Source organism: Erinaceus europaeus, unplaced genomic scaffold, assembly GCF_950295315.1.
Source record: "Erinaceus europaeus unplaced genomic scaffold, mEriEur2.1 scaffold_619, whole genome shotgun sequence".
Taxonomy (NCBI): Eukaryota; Metazoa; Chordata; class Mammalia; order Eulipotyphla; family Erinaceidae; genus Erinaceus; species Erinaceus europaeus.
Genome location: NW_026648165.1, coordinates 6,535 through 24,958, shown reverse-complemented (window position 1 = coordinate 24,958; position 18,424 = coordinate 6,535). Strand labels below are relative to the sequence as shown.

The 18,424-nt window shown below is 39.9% G+C and overlaps 1 long non-coding RNA gene across 1 annotated transcript; it reads right to left on the bottom strand.

Annotated features, from left to right (window-relative positions):
• Nucleotides 1-704: 704 nt before the first annotated feature.
• On the bottom strand, nucleotides 705-15,864 carry LOC132536648 (uncharacterized). The gene is made up of 3 exons (XR_009548135.1): nucleotides 15,730-15,864; nucleotides 9,781-9,951; nucleotides 705-911 (listed from the first exon to the last, which is right to left on the bottom strand). It is a non-coding gene; the product is annotated as an uncharacterized LOC132536648 (long non-coding RNA).
• Between the last annotated feature and the right edge of the window lie 2,560 nt (nucleotides 15,865-18,424).

Below are 18,424 nucleotides of genomic sequence, written 5' to 3'. Positions count from 1 at the left end.
GAGCTGTTATATCCCTTACCCAACTGAGGTAGTTTTGGATAATATTCCCAGGTACCAAATAAATCCAGTATTTTCCTTTGACTCTATGACTTTATCAGTAGGGTATATTGTATATCTAAGTTCCTGAAATGTGAGTATATATTAAATTATTCTATTGGTGTATAATGTTAAATTATTTTTAATATATCTTGCAGAATGTGCTTTACATAATATAGAAGATGAAGTTTTATAAAAGGTAAAATAAGGGAGAATGTAGGGCATGAGAAGGTATAATGAGAAGGACTTAGGAAAATATATTCACTACAAAATTGAAATTCAACTTAACCTAAAAAAGAGGAAGAGTGTACTTGTGACTAACATAAGGATATTCCAAACTCATTGCACAACTTAATTTTTAGGGAAAAAAGGCTCAAAGCCGCTATGATGCTGCTTTGTGGTTTTTAAATGAAAACAGCAAACTTGAATTTTTTTACTACATAAAAAAGAAAAAGTTAAAATAATCTCAATTTTAAGTTAATAGTTGCAGAAACCAAACACCACATTAAAAAAACAACCACTGTTGAGTCTTTTTTTTTTTTTAGACAAAATCTTTTTCTATGACTGAAATGTCCGTTTGATGTTCTGAAATCTGCTAGGATGCTGGAAAGAGTGTGCAGAACACAGTCGGGAAGCAATCTATGCGCTCAGTTCAATGGAATCAAGGTTTCTTGCATATTTTAATTTTATTTTTTAAAGACAATAGGCCTTTGATTTTAGTGTGTGTTCTAGCCTTGAAATTAACTCCCTACAGATAAATGCTTGATTCCACAAAGACCGCATCAGTATGTCCTTGGCCGAAGATCACAGGCCTCCAATTGTGGGAAAGGCAGCACCGACCACTGATAGTAGAGGAACCTCTAAGATGAGTACTCCTGAGACACAGGGAAAAATGCGATAAGGAGACTGAAGTCTAAACTCTACTGAGGACAAATACAGACTGGCTTGATTTTAAGGAAATGAGGCAATTGAGTTAAAAACCAAGAATGAACACCCCTTCCATCAAACAACCAACCAACAACAACTATAAACAACTCTTTCTATATATAATTTCCTCTACAATTTAATTCTCACATCTTTTCTCAACCCTTGCCTGTCTCTTGGAAAAACTGAGAGTTCTTTTCCAGGATAAATGTTTAAAATATCATTGGGAGACAGCATAATTTAGTGGTTAGTTAGCTACCTCATTTGGAATCTCATCTTTGTTGTATGCAAGCTGTGTGCCTTGTTGGAAATGTACTAAAGTTCTCTGAGACTCAGTTTTCCTCTCAGGAGTGTGATGAGGGATAATTAAGTTTTTCAGCTTAACCCAGTGCCTAGCTTATAGGCAGTCCTCAGGAAAGGGTAGCTACTATACACCCTTACACTACAGTGTTAATGGTGTCCCTAAAACTTAGTGTATGTCTGTGTGTACATGTGCATAGTATTTGGAAAAAAAAGATACAGTTGACATGTTGATATGACTGAACTTCCTTAGGAAAACATGAATGTCAGCATTTCTTACATATGGTATAAAGAAGAGACTGTGATTTTTTTTTTTTTCATTAAGCTCTTCCTGACTTGAAAGGATATTCAGTGATGATGAGAAGTTTTATAGGTCTGTCTGTGAGCTGAACTGAAAGTGAAAATAAATGGGACAGTGACATTTTGTTGGTTCCTTAAGGAAATACTCTTTTCTACTCCTGCCACACAGATAATCATTCAGCTATAACTCCTTATAATCCCTTTCTGTTTGGGTGTTTTTCCACTTTGGTTTCCTGTCTTTTCAAGTAACGATATCTCTATTAGTCCAAAAACAGCATTTCAACTGTCTAGAAACTGAAAAATGTAAGGTGATTTTTTTTTAAAGGAACTGAACTAATGTGGTCATATAATGAATAATAACTGCACATGTATGTATGGTACAGAATAGCACAACTACCATAAAATCCCAGCTCTCTTTTGAAGCAGCCATTTTGAAAAGTTGAATTATAAGCAATTGTGAGAGTTGCCCTCTAAGTCAAAAAAAAAAAAAAAATCAAAGTAAGAGAGGAAGGAAGGAAAAAATATTTTGTGTAAAAAATCTTCTAGGATGCAGTTCAATTCTCCAGCTTTCTGAGAAACTTTAACACTTTTCCCTTTACATATTCATCTAATCATCATCCTCAGAATGTATTTTGCTGCTATTGTATAATAAAATTATGTGCATAGGCAATTGAAAAAGGGATATTAGCCTGCACACTGAAAGGTGCCAAATTACTATGCTTTTTAGAATTCTTGTATCTGCTTTTTATACTTTTTTGCTCCTGCCCCCCACTTGCTTTTGACTATTAGCATTTATATTTACTAGCATTTATATTTATAAAATGCTCTCTCCATACTATTGATTTTCTATTTATAAAGTGATTTTGGACTTTAGAGGGAGGATTCTCACTGGAGTGTACCTGCTTTGAATATGTGAGGTCCTAGGTTGTATCCTTAGCACTATGTGACAGGATAACAAGACAACACAAGTAGGACTCCATGGATAGTGGTGTGGTGCATTAGTCTGTACCCCTAATTCAAATAAAAATACATACATACATACATACATACATACATACATACATACATAAATACATAAGTAGAAATGAGGCTGGTGAGGTGGCTCAGTGGTGAAGCACATCTCATGAGGGCCTGGGTTTTGTTCTCAGCATGGCATAAAAATAAATAATAAGGCAAATCAGCTCACTTGCATTGTGCACCTCCTTTGCCATGTGTACTCCAGGTTTGAGTCTGGCCCCCACCACATTGAGGGAATCTTTTATAAAAAATTATTTATTTATTTATTTATTTATTCATTCATTCATGAGAGAGATAGGAAAAGAGAAAGAACCAGACATCACTCTGGTACATGTGCTGCAGGGGATTGAACTTAAGACCTCACGGTTGAGAATCCAATGCTTTATCTACTGTGCCACCTTCCGGACCACCCACATTGAGGGAATCTTTAGTGTTATGGGCTCTCTCTCTCTCTCTCCTCTCTTTTTCTCTCTCTCTCTCCCTCCCTCCCTCCCTTACTCCCTCTCTCATCTGAAAAAGTTGACTAGAAGCAGTGAAGTTCCAGTAACAGCAAAATAATAAATATGTTAAAGGAAAAAAAAAAAAGAAAGTGCTATGGGCCTGAATGTGAGAAAATCATATTAGCTAGTGTTATGTGGACAGTAAACACACGTAATTTCTGCATCATTATATGGGCTATTCCTCCTATGAGAAAAGTGTCTCTCAGATTTTAATTTCTAAAAGTTCCTTGTTGCTAAGCTCTTTTCTGTATAAGTAAGGTTATGTAATGGCTAGATTCTATGTAAAATAAATGCATCTATAAAGTACTACTAAGTATAATATCAATTGTACGAGGTTGCCAGTTATTCAAATGTTTACATTCAGATACTATAATCCTTCTGTTCCCCTTAAGTTTTGAAAATATTAATATCTCTATGGATTGAACTCACATGAGAAAAAAATATTTCAAATGTTCAGTAATTTTTACCATCATAAGAAATGTTTTCAGTTTATCAGAGTCAGTACTTGGTTACAGAGAAATAATATACCCAGACATCTATCTCAGGTGGCACCTCACTATTGGAATACTTCCCTCTTTTTCCAATGGGTTTAGAAGATGCATTTTCCATAACTATTACCTAAGCAACTGTTATTTCTTCAGGATTTCCTGGTAGAAACTATGAGTGTAAAAAGTCAATGGGTTGGGAGCAGTTAACTCACCAAACACCATCAGTCTGCCATACATGTTCCTGATTTACTACTTGTCTTGTTTCCTGCCATGCTCACATCAAATTAAAGCAGTCTGGGAAGCTGTGGGATCCAGAATTGATTATGACTGGGCTAACCTTCCAGAAAGACCCACACACATGTCCCTGGACCCTGGGAGGCCTCTGCTCTCCTGACACTGTTTATATTAGCTATTACACACAGAACAGTCATATGGTATACTTTGCAGTCAGTCATCAAGTTTATCTTGTGTTAAAGTTTTACCAGTGGACATCAAGTAGTGTTTACTCCAGTTCTGCAGCCAGTCATGTGCAAATAGCACCTGTGAATTTTTTTGGCACACATGCTAAGCTTCCTCCTTCATATTTCATATTCATTACAATGAATGTGGAATGGGGGGGAATAAATTGCCAGGTTATTGGCAAAGATTAAGATATTCACCAGAAATGGTTCACTATCGCTGCTGTCAAGGTGCACTAGAGGTTATGATCATTATTATCAGAGCATGTTCATTGATTTTAGGCATTTGTCCTAGCCCAAACATACAAGTCAAAACTCAGAATGCTGTTTATAGATATTTCCTCATGGTAATGTGAATATTGTATAGTTAGAAGATTTTTGGGCAGGGATAGATAGCATAATGGTTGTGCAAACAGACTGTCATGCCTGAGGCTTCGAAGTCCCAGGTTCAATTCCCTGCACCATCGTAAGCCAGAGCTGATAAAAAAATTAAAAGATTTTTACTGTGTTAGAATTAAAAATAATTTTATAAATTGGATTTCATCATGCTTTGCACTATTTAATGTTTATGTAATAGGGCCACAGAACAGCTCCCGCTGTAGTATATGCACCTTTCCCTGCACAAGACCTTGGGTTCAAACCCTGGCACAATATGTGCCTCTACAACACCTGGGAAAGGTCCATAAATGGCAGAGTGGTGCTGTGGTGTCTCTCTATCTGAAAGGGGAAAAAAAAAGAACGAAAAGTTGGCAGTGGGATGAATAAATAGCAATCACACTGCATTAAGCTTTTCAAAGAGGACTGAAACATTATAAGATAAGTACTATTTTCCTAATTCACACTTACTAAACTGAGACATAGTGAAACAATTTGTCCAAGACTTATAACTAGGAAATGAATGGAGTGAATGAGTTAAAACTACACACAGAACAGTAGCTTAGGACCACTGTGTTGCTTCCTCATATGAATATAAAGTTTTGGTAATACTATTCTATTTTTTACTTTCAGACAAGTTGAACTAAATTTGATTTTTGTTATTTCTAGTGGTGTCAGCACATTATTTTCCACTCTGAGCTGACTTTTTAAAATAGAGAGAAGGGGAGATAAACAAAGGGAGAAGTGTCATAGCACAGAGCTTCCCCTGGGGCAGTGGCACTTCCAAGTGGTATGCCGGGGTCCAAACTAGCACCATACACATGGCAAGCCGGGTACCCTACCATGTGAGCTATCTCTCTGGACCCTAACACTGAATAAGAAAGAGAGAAAAAAAAAACCCTACTGTGTTAGCTTGCTAGGGCTACCTTAAAAAGTGCTGCAGAGTGGCAACTTAAGCAACAGAAATGTATTTCATCACAATTCCAAAGGTTAGAACTCTAAGATCAAAGTGCCAGCAGGGTTAGTTCCTTCTAAAACCCCTTCCTGTGATTGTTGAGAACCACCCTCTCTCTGTGTCCTCACATGACTGGCACTCTTTGTGGCTTGTGGCCTTATTACCTCTCTTTTTGAATTTTTAAAAATTTCTTTATTAGGGGATTAATGTTTTACAGTTGACAGTAAATACAATAGTTTGTACATGCATTGCACTTCTCAGTTTTCCATATAACAATACAACCCCCACTAGGTCCTCCTCTGCCATCATGTTCCAGGACCTGAACCCACCCCCCACCCCACCCCACCCCACCCCACCCCAGTCTTTTACTTTGGTGCAATAGACCAATCAAGTTTTACTTTATTAAAATAATTTTTTTGTAATGTACTAAATTTACCTCTTGATGTAAGGACACTTTTTATATTGGACTCAGGTCTAGCCTCATGACCTCATTTTTACCTTAATTTCCTCTTCAAAGACCCTTCCTTCAAATCGGTCACATTTTGAGTTACTAGGGTTACTACTTGAATGTATAAATTAGGAAGGGAATTACAATTAAGCCAGTAACATCTACTAAATGATTATCATTTGCTAGCCACTACACAAAAATTTTTAAAAATGAGCTCCAAATTAAAAAAGAGACAATATTCAAAATGACCATGTATTTGAATGATAAAATTGGTACAGCTCTTGGTTTCTTTAGATAGCTGCTTTCAGAAGTTGGTATAATTTTTTATATTTATTTATTTCCCTTTTTATTGCCCTTGTTGTTTTTCATTGTTGTAGTAGTTATTATTGTTGTTGTTATTGATGTCGTCATTGTTGTATAGGACAGAAAGAGATGTAGAGAGGAGGGGATGACGGAGAGGGGGAGAGAAAGATAGACACCTGCAGACCTGCTTCACCATCTGTGACAGGTGGCGAGCCGGGGGCTTGAACCGGGATCCTTGTGCCAGTCCTTGTGTTTTGCGCCACCGAGGCTTAACCTGCTGCACTACTGCCAAGAAGTTGGTACAATTTGAAGTGTGTCCTAGGACAGTAAGACATAGTGCTGAAATCTTCATCTATTCAGAATACTATTTTACTTTGACTTTTCTTTCTATTCTTATACTGAGTGTGAGAAATTATTAATGTCTGTGTTTATCTTTCTTCCTACAATCCATCCACCCACAAATCCATCCATCTGTCCATCTATCATTTCAATGGACTAAAGATTGAGGTAATATTATTAGCTGCATTTTGAGTGAGTCTTTAGAAAGACTTCCTTTAAACTTTCTCATCACAAAATGTTTCTTTTAAACTACCGGTAGCAAGTATGAGGTCATATAAAGGGAAGAATATTGTGTAAGAAATCTAACATAAACTATCTTTTACAACTAGAAGTAAGTCCTTGGTTACACTGACAAGTCATAGAAATGTGGAAATAATGAGTGCACATGCATGTAAATGTGAAGTATTCACCCTACAGTGTCTGGCATGTCGCAGCAGTTGGTTCAACATGTAGAGAGAAAAATGAAAGGGAAGAAGATAGGATTAGGCTCCAATTTTTATCTGAAATTTGTCATAAATTAATACCAGTAATAGTTTACATCCTTGCAATGATGAGTCACACACAGTATTGTAATTTTACCATTCATGTCAGAGCGAATATTTTCCTGCCTCTCTTAATTCTAATTCTAATCTCTGGATATGTCAGCCTTAGCTGTACTTGTCATTTCTGCATCTGTTACTCACAGTAGTAGAAATGTTATATAAGTAAATCATAAAACATCATATAATTGTTAGCATAAGTACTAAACATTTTTTTCCCTTTTGATTTTGAAGGAAACTAACACTGAGTACTAGTGAACTGAAGTGAAACTGCCAGCATAATATGGAATTAGCTATAACAATTATTTGACAAACCCAATGTTATGATAAGGTAGTTTCATGCTTGTTTGTTAAAATTAAAAAAAACACACGTGACTTTGGGGCCAGGTGGTGGTATACCTGGTTGAGCACACATATTACAATGTGCAAGGACCCAGGGGTTCAAGTCCTCAGTCCCCACATGCAGGGAGGAAGCTTCACAAGCATTGGAACAGTGCTACAGGTTTCTTTCTCTATCTCCCCCTTCCCTTCCCTCTCAAATTATCTCTATATTATAAATAAATAAAATAGGAAGTAAGTAAGTAAGTAAATAAATAAATAAATAAAGACTTTCATTAAATCCTGGCTTAAATTCAGTCCCTTTAACAATGATGAATTTCCTTTCCTTAGGTGATACAAAGATGGAGGAATTATGCTTTACACGTCAATGAATGTACAGAAAAAATAAAAAGGAGATAGGGACTCTTAAGTTCCTCATTATTTGGGGGAAATGGTCAGGTGGTTATTCTGGTTTTGTTATGTGTTCCTTCTCTGTCTAAAAGGATTACACATCCACATCCATCTCATCTCAGGCCTCCTGAGAGTAATACTTTCTTTTCTCATTGTCAGGCTTGGTTATGTGATTTACATTGAATGACATGTAAGTAGACAGGGTATATGCCATTCTGAGCAGAAGCTTTAAATGTGATTATGCTGTTCAGCTTGTTCTCTTGCCCTTCTGCCCCCTTCTAAGATAGAGAATGCTCTTTTCACTGTATGGTGAGATGAGAAAGCCTGTACTCTAGTCACAGCAGGTTCATAGTCAACCTGTCTCATAATTGAGAAATAAATTATAAATTATTGCCATAAACTACTGAGATTTGGAGAGTGTTAATGTAGTGAAACTTATTAATGCAATTACACAAGATTTTGCTGAGATTTAAAGGGAGAATATAAGTATGAGGATTTTTTTTTTTGTATTTCAAGCCAGTAAGAACTAGTTTATAAACATAAGATTACATAGTTTGTATAACATGTTATTTGCTGAAAAACATGCCTTACTCAGTCACGATTTCATGCTTGAAGTAGATTAAAGAGAGGGGATATCCAGCAGAATAGGTATGGATAGGGTTAATTTCAGAAGTGTTATCTTTAAGATGTTTTGTTACATGTATATGTGTGTGTGTGTACTCACACATATAGAACTTTAAAAATATCAATGTTTTCATACTCTGACCCCCCATTTTCTAAGAGTTTTTGATCTTGAAAATTAAAATTTTTGTCAATAGTTTTCAGAATTGCATAGTTTAGTACAGTTTATTGTCCAGTAGATTTTTGGATAAATGTTTATTGAGTATAAACATTAGAAGAAAAGAACTAGGTCACTGTAACAAACTTTGTGCCTAAAGCAATCTTATTGATTGACTGACTTGTGTTGTGAAGCCATAGAGATGATGTAAGATGACCCACTACCTTTGTACTGAGCTTTGATTGCTCTTGACGTAGTTATGAAGTCTCTCTTATCTCATGAAGACAGGTCAGCTCACTCTAGATTAGAGGATATGCCTCACAGAATTTTTTTTTCTTTACCTATTTGCTAACATGGAATGTGGGGATCATAAAGAAAAAAAAATGTCTAGAATGTTCTAAGAACATTTGCATTTTCCTATTATATCCTGTAGGCCTTTTTCTCTGCTTGCTATGTTTTTTAGGTGATTTATACTGTCCTTATGATTGAGTAAAGTGAACTGTGATGGTCATATGTTGTCAGTTCCGCCATATCTTGTTCAAAACAATGATTTGTTCAAGTTAACTCTCTCCCATACAAATAAAATTCTTATCAATCAACTTAAAAAAAAAGTTTCATTGACTCATTTTTTAACCAGTTTGAGTAGATGGATTTGAGTTTATATTTTGCTCTTTCAAATATCGTCTTGTACACTCTTTTCCAATATGTTAAGGCATAACTTTGCCAGTAGAATTATAGGCTAAATTTGAACAGTGACATTCTTGGATCAGTTATATACACTCAAGCATATGATTTAGTTATTGCCAAATAACTCTTAGAAGAATCTTAATATTGGCACAATGGCCACCAATTGACAGTCTTCATAACATTTTGAAAAACCCTCATTTTTGCTACATACCTTCATGGGTACTAGTTATAAAGCCTTACAGTCTAGGTTTTAAAAAAAAAGGTATTTTGTTATCACTTGGACAAGTATCTTTAAGTTTAAGATAAAGCATTTATCAGGCATTGAGTCACTTTCTTTAAATAGTCCACCTATAATCTACAGATTTTTTTTTAATTTTAAAAAGTTTAACAGTCAAACTGAGTATAAAGTACAAGTGCACCTTAACTCCCCCCACCCTACCCATGTAGTGTTCCCCATTGCTGGTAGAGAGTTCAATATGGCATGTACATATATTGAGGTATGAAACTTTAATCCTCAGCTGTGTGTAGTTTTGTAAATCAATGGTAAATTAACAAAATAAAATACAAAAATGTTCTACTCTCCAGGAACAGTGAGACAGCATACCTGGGTAGAAAGTGAGATTCCTCAAGGATGGACACAGGGAGAAATTTCATTGCAACCATCTTCTCTGTGCTGGGTCAATTTTCTATTGACACTGGGAGTCTGAAGTTGTCTAGATGAATGTTACCAATACTGTGAAGCAGGTTGTCATCTGTGGTATTGTGAGATATCCTGCTGATGGGTTGAGAATGTAAAAAGGCTATGTCTGGTGACTTCATTGCTATATAAACTTCAATGTCAATCTCCATACCTACTAATATATCAGTATTTCTGTGGTATCAATACACATGTTCAAACTGGAGCCATTCGAGGTTGACAGAAGAGTCCCTCTGCTGAATCCAAGATTAGGTGGTAACTCACTTCAGAGTTATCCCTCATCAGGCAGTGACTAACCTCTATGATTCAGCTCTCTCCATAGGCAAATGGAAATCCTCAGCTAATAACTCCCTGGCCCATAGTTCTGCAGGATTGTATGCTAGGGCTGGGCCCACTGCTGCCTTTCTGGCCTCCTAGGCTGGCCAGGGACCCCAGTTTCCACCAGAAAATTCATCACTTCCAGTCCAGGAAAGCTGAGAGAAGGTGGAGCCTGCAGATCAAATCTCACCCTGGTGTGGCTCAGCAGATGGCCTCAAGGCCTCTGCTTCACAGATAAGCAACAGAAAGCAGGGCCATCTCAATTGAAAACCAATTTAAGATAGCAAGTTAATTAAAGGGGTCTGCAGGCTCCAGGCCTGACTAGATTTAGATCCAGTAGTTAACACAAGTCAGATGGCTGAGAGCAAGTAATGGAAAGGAAAATAGGACCCTGTGATGAGCAGTTGAGCAGCTGAAGCAATTTATACTCCCACCATGAATAAGGTTTACATATTCTTCATCATCAGGCCTGTGTTTCTAACAGGGCAGAGTATGGGGCCACTGACTTGTTCACTCATTTAAAAAATCACTGCAGTTTGCTAAAGAAAGTTTAATAACTCCAAGCTTTTTGTAAAAAAAAAAAAAAAAAAAAAAAGCAGCCTTGAAATGAATGGCTTCATTGAATCCAATCATTAAAGAGCAAATACCTGCAAGACCACCCAAAGCCAGTGTTTTCTTCTGTCCCCTTTGAAGATAGAGTTCAGTCTTGTAATTAGAGGATCTCTTTGTTTCTTTAATGCCAAAAGCACTGTCATCTGGAGGGAAGTCACCATTCAGTTAACAACAGTGGCCCAGAGGCTCCCCCTTTCAGTGTGTGTGTGTGTGTGTGTCCCCTTACTCCAGCCTGTGTTGTTGAGGTCCCAAAATGTGTAGCCAAAAAGGACTCAACTGTCATTAGTAGGTGGCAAAAAAAGAGAGCCATAACTGTTTGGATCTTGCAGCGGTTAAGTGGCCCTTTCTGCTCCCTAGGCGACCATCACCATCTGCTGCCACTGGCGCCTGCGGGCAGTCAGCTTCAGGACAATAGTGAGCCACCAGGTCCCTACGGTACCAAGCTGAATTTCTTAATCTAACTTTGTTTAGCTTGAGGGAAACATTTTTTTCCCCTTTCTGTCCTGAAAAAAATATGTCACTGTGGTTTCTCTGCTGCTCCCTCCCTCTATAATGGCTGCTTGCAAGAATATTACCATTTTCCCATAAAACCAGAAAATTGTGGATGCTGGGCAGACATTCTTTGTTTCTTTTTTCCATCCTTGTCACTCCCCCTCCTCCACTACCACCACCCTATGACCTCTCTGCTCCAGGCAGGGCCTGTCTGCCCACTGTTCACATATGGTCCTCATAGCCAATGGCTCCAATCCAGCAGAGTTCAGTCCCTTTCTGTGGGCCAGACTTCCTCTTCCAGGAGCCAACTCAACACTAACCTCACTAAATGACACTGTAGTAGAGCTAGAAGTGGCCAGGATCCTTACACACACACACACACACACACACACACACACACACACACACACACACAATGCCAGGGCTGTCCCTATCACCAGCCAGCAGGGGGGAGTTTGCTATCCTAAGTCCCCACGCCCAAACACTCCAAATTACCTTCAGTCTGCTTCCATTCTCCCTGAGGACACTCATAAGTGCCCATCAAGCCACAGCTACTGAGCTTTTTGCTCTGGACCAATGGGGCACACAATGCTATTTTGCAAGTCTGCAGTCATTTCACTTGTGAGGGCATGCTTGCCTCATCCAGCAGTCTCTAAGGGATTCCTTTTATCTTCCAGTTATTTTCTGCTGCCTATCTCCCCCCCACCCCCACTCTCTCTCCCTGCAGTCACTCACATTCTGGCACCAGTGTGCTGTTGACTGGCCTCCACGTCAATTCCTTTCCTTTCTACTCCTTTTAGCAGGGCAGGGTCAGGCATGAGTAGTGCCTTAGTCAAAGCTCCTGGATTCTCTTAAATTGTCCCACTACTGAGTCACTGCTAGAGTGTGGACAAGTCACTTCCCTTTCTCATCCCCAACTTCCCCTGCTTCACCAGACTTTACATCTTGAATGAACACCACTAGAACACACACAATGTCCTGGGTACATAGGGTAATGATATACTTCCTTGTCTCACTGTTGCTTTGGAAAACAAAAGAGGGTGATAATTGTTATGCTGGGATAGGCTTACACAGGTTTGTCTCTAGCTCGTTCTAGAATCTCTGGTAAAAATTGGAAAAGGACCAGGCCTATTCACTTCCAGTTCATGGAGAAAGAATACAGCAACTTGCAGGAGCTTGTGCTACAAGATTTGCTGGAGAAAAGGGGTGAGAAATCCAGACTGTCTTTCATTACATTTCTAAGTCATGTGCAAAAATGATAAGGCACAACCCTCCAACACTCACCAGGTGATCTGAGAATCTGAGCAAAAGTGTCACAGAGACAAAGATTATTTGCTCTCAAATGTTATGCCATGCCCTACCCCTCTATTATTTAAGCTACCCTGGTATTAAGCACTTGCCCATTTGTGGACTATAAAACCAACTCTCCTGGTCAAGCCAGTTAAATTGGAGTTAGTGGTAGGTCTAACTGAACTTTAGTGTGAATCTTAGGAGGTTTTGTATCTTCTGAGAATTCAGGGGGTGGGACCAACATCTGGTTCCACAATTCTCAAGCCCTTCGCTTGAATTCCATTTCCTGGGAAGGAGACTCCAGATAACAGAGAACCAGTGTGCAGCATAAAGGCATAAGCAAGAGTCAGCAGAAACAGCCACTCATTCTTGGCTCGGAAAGCAGATCCCAGGCACTGGGCAGGAATTTGCCCTTGGCAAGCTGTTGCTTAACCCTCTTGCTCCTTAGGCTCTCTGCCTCCTTTGACAGAGGCCAAGCCAAATAGGGATGCCGGGTGAGGCCAGGCTGGCCAGTCAGTGCTAGCTCACTCTGGGTGAGACGAGGGCTGGGAGGAGCCTGGGCAAACTTGCAGGATTCCAGGCACTGGACAGAATCCCAGTGGTGGGCAGGTCTCGGCAACTCCCTTTTCCCAGAGAAGCATACGCTTCCCCAGGGCTGTAGAATGGAAGACTCAAATCGTCATCAGCTATAGTCTAATCTAGCTAGGAGTACTTGGGATTTGGGATTACATAGGAGTCTCAAGCCTTGCCTGGGTGGGTGGGAGGTGGGGATGAAGAGAGATTTAAGGACTACTAGACTCCAACTGATACTGAATTCTGAGGGGCCCCATCTCCTTAGCCCCAGGTAACACCGCAGGCATCTTGGATTTCTTTCCATTGTCAAAAGGAGGGGGAGGAGACCTGGTTTGTCCTGTTATCAAAGAGAGAGGAGTGGGAAGAAGTAGAAGAAATGGTTGTCTAAATTTTTATTTATTTTTTTCTAAAGTATCAACCAAATGAAAAGTGTCCCCAGGGACACCTGCAGCATTCTGACTATCAACCTACTGGGTAGGCAGCTCCTCTAATCTCTCTTCTACCTGGGCACTGTTGACAGTTGACAAATGGGTGACGGAGCCTCCATCATCATAGTGGCTGCCTTTACAGGAATATCAAGTTTGCACAGGAGAGCTTCATGATATTAATTAGGGTTTCCTTCTCATTCAAATGGACTGTTGTGACAACCCAGGAAGATACCAAGCAGATTAACTCAAGATTGAAAATATTTCTATTTTATCCCCAAGTTCAGACATAACACCAGCTCTTGGTAGGTAAAGAGTAAACTGAGAGCCTTGCAGAGAGGGTTGTCCCTACATTAGGTGTCTCTGATGAGTGAAATCCCAGAGGGTGCATTTATTCCTGCCATGCTTCTGCCCCTGCCAATTTCAATGAGAAATAGCTCAGCACTCATTTTCTATTCATACACAAGGGGGGTGAGATTAAGTAGCTGGTCCTTTTAGTCCCTTTATTTCCTGTCACTTGAGTCCAAATAGAGAAGTTCTGTGGACAAACTGATGATGAACAGCTCGAATATTCCAAGCAGGTAAAAGTTAGAGTGAACTCAAGGGGGTTCATGCTCCCTATTGTCCAGTTTTTTAAAGCTCAATTTCCCACTCTGTGCTCCCTTGGCTTTGAGACTGTCCCATTTGACAGTGACGACTCACTCAGCACATGGGAGACAGGTGGCCTGGGCCAGAGCTGAAGATGTGCTGATTCTCAGATGAGTTAGCATTAGTCACCACCAGCCCAGGTCTCTTTCTAGTTAAGCAAAGGCCAATACTCTGTGTTGTAACACCTGTTAGTGGAGGTGAGGAGCCCGCCCTGATCTGCATACAATGGGGAAGATTGTATGATTATTCCCAGGCTGAGTTGGGAACCAAGAAGGAAGAGCCAACTCCTCTCCACACTACCCAGAGATAGCCTCCCCATCCTCCCCTTTTTTACTCAAGTCACTGTTAGCTTTAGGGGCTCAGCTGCCCTCCTTCTGTGAACTCAAAGAAAGTCTTGCGAAGCTATCCTTAGCTACTACTACACACACACACACACACACACACACACACACACACACACACACACACACACACACACACACCAACGTGCACGCATGCGAGCTGCAGATGCTACGAAATTCTTCTGTTGACATCACATCCAACCAGGGAGGAAGAACACTAGGAAGTGCTCTTGAAAATGAAGGAGGATGGTTCACTTCTCAAGTGCTCTGCATTCATTGGAGTTGGCTCAAACCATCATCTATATTATACAAACCAGGACAGGTTCAAGTCACTCCAGGACCCCCACAACACCTTTTATTAGTCAATTCAGAGAACATAGAAGATAAACTAGATACCAATTACAACTGGATTCATTTACTGACCATTTTGTGAAAAATTTCCATTTCTTTCTATTATAAATGAGTAAAAGGTACAGGCTGAGTGGCTTTGGATGGTATCGGGTTAAATCAAAACAGATTTGGATTTTTTAAAAAAGTTTGTAAGGTCTTGAATGTCAGGCTACTGCCTTAGACAGTATTCAGAGGGGAGCCATTGGAAGTTTATAACTAAAAGGACAAACAAAGATGATTTTCTTGTCCCTAATGCTTTCCACAGATGTTGATAATTTGCCTAAAGATTTAGCAAACCTCTTGTTTCAGACACAGCACAAGTAGTGGTGATTCTGAGGAGCTAAGGACTGGGATACTGAGTACAACATGGGCTTCCTCATCTTCTGGGTCCTCAGCCAGCTATGGTTTCTCTAAATGTCTACTCTGTGTCCTATTATTGTGTGAGGGGGATTAGACTAAGGTGTCCTTCCCATTGTGGCTGGTTTACCAAGGCTTGTTTCACCAAAACATTGGGGAGGCCATGTTCAGGTATTACATGTTTTACTCTGGAAAATGAAAACACATATATTGACACATATGAATCATTTGGGCAAAAATGGCTAATAGTTGACAAAGCTGTACTCTTTTATTCTGACTCGCCTACCTGGAATGAACTTCTCATTGGTCTGTTAAATTACCTGACTCTTCTATTGATCTTGTCTTCCAGCTGAGTCTTTCTAAAGCCACTGCCTTCTTCTTTTCTAAGCCACGCCCACTTCTGCTATTACCTTCTCCAGTGTTCTTCCTTTTTCTTTCCTTTAAGTGTGGGAAAAGAGGCTTGACTTCCTCTTCAGGTGTTCTTCAAATGCTTTTCCCTCTCAGTAATTCAGTTCTAAGTCTCAGGTAATTCCATTGGAAGTGAGGTTCAGAACCCCCTGGCCCTGACCTTCCACTAATAGTATGGCAGGAAACAGGGAAGCAGAGGCAGGGCAGCAAAGGGAGGCCCAAGGTGACCTAATCTCTCTTCTTTGAAATTCAGGGGCCCTCCCTTATGGCTCAATCTGTGGCAGAGATGGACCCACAACACAGTAACATCCAAAACAGGTACATCCAGCATAGTCTTGTTCACACCAACATGCAACGTACTGCATTCAGCCAACAGTCTGAATCAGCACTGAAAAATTCCCATGATCTAGGCATAGGAGATCCAAGTGTGTGGGAGCCATAGGTTGGGCCTCTCATCTGAATTAGGGAAGTGAGGCACGTGCACATGAGGAGTTCTAGAAGCGGGGGAGGGTTGTTGCAGGCATCCAGTAAGTGTGGTAGTGGGTGGACTGTGAAAGAAGCTGGAGCTGGGGCTGAGATTTGAAAGAGTTCAATTAGGAAATCAGAAGATGGGTGGGTGTTTGGGGCCCGGGGAGGAAAGGAGTAGCTAAGTTGTGTGCAGGGTATGTTTAGGAGAAAGTGAATACTCAGAAAAGATCTTCTGGGGAACAAAATGGCAAAAGCAAATTCAAATAGTCCTTTGGATCTGGTGAGACCTTTCCTAACACTACCTACATCCAAGTTGGATGGCACATCATTTAACTAAGTAGCAGATACCAGACTAGGCTAGGGTTTAGGGTACTGGATACAGGTGTACACGTGTCCATAAACAAGGGAAAATCATATAACTCAAAGTCAAAGTGCTTAATAATGGTTGAAGTGCCTAAAGAAGGCATCACAAATTCTGTAATTAATTACATTTAGACCAAATTATCAGGGCAGCCTAGCAGAAAGACCCAAAGAAGACAGATCCCCAAAACCTAACTCTGGTTGGGCTCAACAAATGATACTCAATGTCTAAATAACTAAGAGAAAAATCTAAGATAATCAGATAAAGAAGGGACTACAAGAGTTGGATAATGGCAAGAGATTGGCCTACTTAATAATGGCCAGTTTGGTCAGTATCACACCACCTGATCATCTGGGGTCCTAATTAGGGAATCTTTGGATTCCCACACACATATGATGGGTCTTGATTTCTACCCTCTCCACTACCACTGGTTGCTTCCATAAGGAACAGTGCTTTGTGGGCCCTCTCAGGTACCTGGCTCTATAGTAAAGCAATGACGGTAGGGACAATTCCAGTCTCTGAAGGGAAGCTAGGGGTATCTTACCCTGCCACTTGAAAAAGACTGATCCTGAAATGAGTGCATCCTGAAATGTTCCTCAGATGTGACCATGAGCTATAAACTCAGACCAATAGGGACTTAGAGGTTACACAGGTTCTAAATATAAATATGCATTTACATATGGGCCCTGGAGCAGGTGGACGGAGGTAAATAGTTAATTTTAGGCACAAAAAAATTTTTTTAATAAGAATGGGAGATACTCCCCTAATCCAACTTTCTAGCCCTTTCCTCTAATCTGACACTATTCTCTCAGACAATATTCTCATCCAACCTCAGACTAGCTACCAAACTCAAGCAAAACTACTATAGTTGTATGCCCCCAGGAACATGCCTAAAATGGTTATCCTAGCTTTCTTCTATCCTAAAGTCCCTAGTCTCATCTGCTCATCTACTTTTTTGTTCTTGTTCATTAATCATCTTATCTCAACTTAGGCCATGCCACCTCCCAGACACCAAGTTACAGATGATACCATGACTCCACTCTGACTTCTCTGGGAAGATGACCTCACCAATGTGTCCTGGACCCTCACATCTCCAGAGCTGTGGTCCACTAGGGACCAACAACCTGTTAATGCCCATAATCAGTGGAGAAGCAGCTATAGAAGCCAGAACTCCTACCTTCTGCTCTACATAAACAACCCCATAAACAGTCTTGATCCTTACTCCCAGTGGGGGAGAAGTGATAGGATGAAGATAAGAGGACTCTGCACTCCAGCTCCATCAGCACCCAGAGAGAGAGAAGGAAAAGAAGAAGGACATATGGGGGTAGTTGTGATGTCATGAGAGGCTTAGAGGATTGAATCAGAAAGAGAAGGGGCAACTATGTATAAATGTGGACAGATAGTTGTAGAGAAGATGGTTGGCCCATGTCTACAACTTTAGGGGAACTGTGGTGGATTGCAGTGGAGAAAGTGAAGATTCAGAATTCTGGTGGTGGGAATGGTGTGGATTCAAACCCCTGTCGACATGTAATTCTGTAATATAAGAATAAAAAATAGGAGCCGGGCGGTAGCTCAGTGAGTTAAGCGTACATGGCACATAGCACAAAGACTGGAGTAAGAATCTTGGTTGGAGCCCCGGCTCTTCACCTGAACAGGGGTCACTTCACAAGTGGTGAAGCAGGTCTGCAGGTGTCTGTCTTTCTCTTCCCCTCTCTGTCTTCTCCTCCTCTCTCCATTTCTCTCTGTCCTGTCCAACAACAACGACATCAATAACAACAATAATAATCACAACAACGATAAAACAAGGGCAACAAAAGAGAAAAAATAAATATAATAAAATAAAATTAAAATTAAAAAATAGTCTTTTG